The 2,500-nt window shown below is 57.8% G+C and overlaps 1 non-coding gene across 1 annotated transcript in view; it reads right to left on the bottom strand.

The window, feature by feature from the left end:
* Positions 1-690, bottom strand: part of LOC124727744 — a 1,909-nt gene extending 1,219 nt beyond the window's left edge. Inside the window, exon 1 of the ribosomal RNA XR_007007220.1 lies at positions 1-690. This exon is cut by the window's left edge and continues 1,219 nt beyond it. This is a non-coding gene — a ribosomal RNA (small subunit ribosomal RNA).
* Positions 691-2,500: the final 1,810 nt, after the last annotated feature.

Raw genomic sequence — 2,500 nt, 5'->3', positions numbered from 1 at the left:
ACCGACGGGCGGTGAACCAACAGCGTGGGACACAAATCCAACTACGAGCTTTTTAACCGCAACAACTTTAATATACGCTATTGGAGCTGGAATTACCGCGGCTGCTGGCACCAGACTTGCCCTCCAATAGATACTCGTTAAAGGATTTAAAGTGTACTCATTCCGATTACGGGGCCTCGGATGAGTCCCGTATCGTTATTTTTCGTCACTACCTCCCCGTGCCGGGAGTGGGTAATTTGCGCGCCTGCTGCCTTCCTTGGATGTGGTAGCCGTTTCTCAGGCTCCCTCTCCGGAATCGAACCCTGATTCCCCGTTACCCGTTACAACCATGGTAGGCGCAGAACCTACCATCGACAGTTGATAAGGCAGACATTTGAAAGATGCGTCGCCGGTACGAGGACCGTGCGATCAGCCCAAAGTTATTCAGAGTCACCAAGGCAAACGGACCGGACGAGCCGACCGATTGGTTTTGATCTAATAAAAGCGTCCCTTCCATCTCTGGTCGGGACTCTGTTTGCATGTATTAGCTCTAGAATTACCACAGTTATCCAAGTAACGTGGGTACGATCTAAGGAACCATAACTGATTTAATGAGCCATTCGCGGTTTCACCTTAATGCGGCTTGTACTTAGACATGCATGGCTTAATCTTTGAGACAAGCATATGACTACTGGCAGGATCAACCAGGGAGCTGCGTCAACTAGAGCTGAGCAGCCGGCCGCCCGGGAGTGTGTCCCGGGGGCCCGCGCGAACACGCAAGCGTCCGCTCAATCATTCTGCAAACAGGAGGAGGCTGAGCTCCCCTGCACAATACACCTCGAAACCCTCTCAGGTCCCGGCGGCGCGCAGCGCCGTCCCAAGTACTTGGTCGGGTTCGAGAGAGGCGCAATCGCCCGGAGTTAGGCGAGTAGACGCTTTCGGTGCGACCACCCGTGCTCCCAACTGAGCTTGCCGCTGCCGACAGAGGCCCGGGAGCGTGCTGTCGTGGCATTGCCGGCGGGAGACAACACGCGCCACCTACGGTGACCGGCAGCTCCAACGCCAGCGCCACAGAAGGACAAAAGCCCCACTTGGGTGCCGAAGCGAACTCTCCCAGCACAGCGCACGCGCCAACACATCCGCACAGCTGCGATACAAACCACCAGCGAGAACCGCTGGGGCGACCGAGCAGCAGACGGCGTCGCGGCGCCGAGCGCCGGGCGGCAGCGCATCCTCAACGCACACAGTCCTCAATCGGACCAGCACACTGAAGATGTCCACCGCGCTTCGCACCGGGCCCGCGAGGACCTACTTTGGCCGCACGGCGCCGCGCGCAGGGTGCGCCGGCGCGCAGCTGCGACGCCTGCCGCGTCCGTCGGCCGGCGCGCCTGCCACTGGCCGCCCCCACCAGCCGGCTGTAGCGCGTGCGCCCACGCACCGCGCGGCCAGCACGCCGGGAGGCGCCCCCTCACCGGCCGGGGACGGTCCCACCCAGCCACCGCCGCGTATCGCTTCACACCCAGATGCCGTTCAGTTTCGTCGGCATGGTGGGTATCGCTGGAACAACCGGTTAGTACCTCAACCTATCGTCGCCATCACCGATTCACCCCTAGCGAGAACAACCGCACCACAACAGGTTACCATTTGTTCATTTGCGTAACTTCACCAGAAAACGCAGGCGTCCATCGCCATTTGCAACTTCCACGATTATTGCATGCCTGTGTCAGGTGTCACGCCACACTACGTCTGCCCACATACACGCAACAAAATGTGCACGCCTAGACAATACGTGGAAGGTGGCCCCCGTACGTATGCGATGTCCATTGCTCGAACGACTGTCAACCGGCCTCTGTAGCATGTCGCAGATATGGAACGCGGTGCACCATGCCATCACGGTGTGTGAGGAGAGACGACTAGGTCCGAATACATCAACAGACAGCTCATGCTGATCGCCATCCACGGCGTCCGTTCCTCCCACACGTCTCTATGGCGTACCACACTGCAATCCAGCTCTCATAGGGAGACGACACGTAGCTGCGTGCACAATATTTGCACTGTATGGTCCGCCGTTTTTGGGCGCAGTCGTTGTACGGTCACACATGTGCCACGATGTATCATTCAGTACATAAGGACGAATGTGCAGTACAGATTGTGGTTTACGCGTACGACATTAGCGGACAGTTGACACAGGCCGCACCACAACGTAGCCTGAGTACGTCGCATGCGGAGGGCATTGAACATGCAAAGTTCTCACCAACCAGCTTGCGAAGGCAGGGGGCAAGGTGGGGACGTGGGGAGGGGCGGCATGTACGTCCTGCTGCCATCCACATTACAGTGTACAGCAGGAGCATGTGGAAAGTGAGCAAGACTTGCAAGGTGTTTAACATGAAGCGATACACAGGGGAGCGGGGAGTGCGAGTAGCGAACTATATTGCGAGGGTTGCGGGTGGGCAACACTACACTAATTGAACGAGTCGTATAACAATTACAGAGCAGGTTTAGGCGACAACGTGGGTTACGT

The sequence above is a fragment of the Schistocerca piceifrons genome, unplaced genomic scaffold (assembly GCF_021461385.2).
Source record: "Schistocerca piceifrons isolate TAMUIC-IGC-003096 unplaced genomic scaffold, iqSchPice1.1 HiC_scaffold_1132, whole genome shotgun sequence".
Taxonomy (NCBI): Eukaryota; Metazoa; Arthropoda; class Insecta; order Orthoptera; family Acrididae; genus Schistocerca; species Schistocerca piceifrons.
The sequence above is the reverse complement of the archived record's forward strand: the minus strand, read 5'-3'. Positions and strand labels throughout refer to the sequence as shown.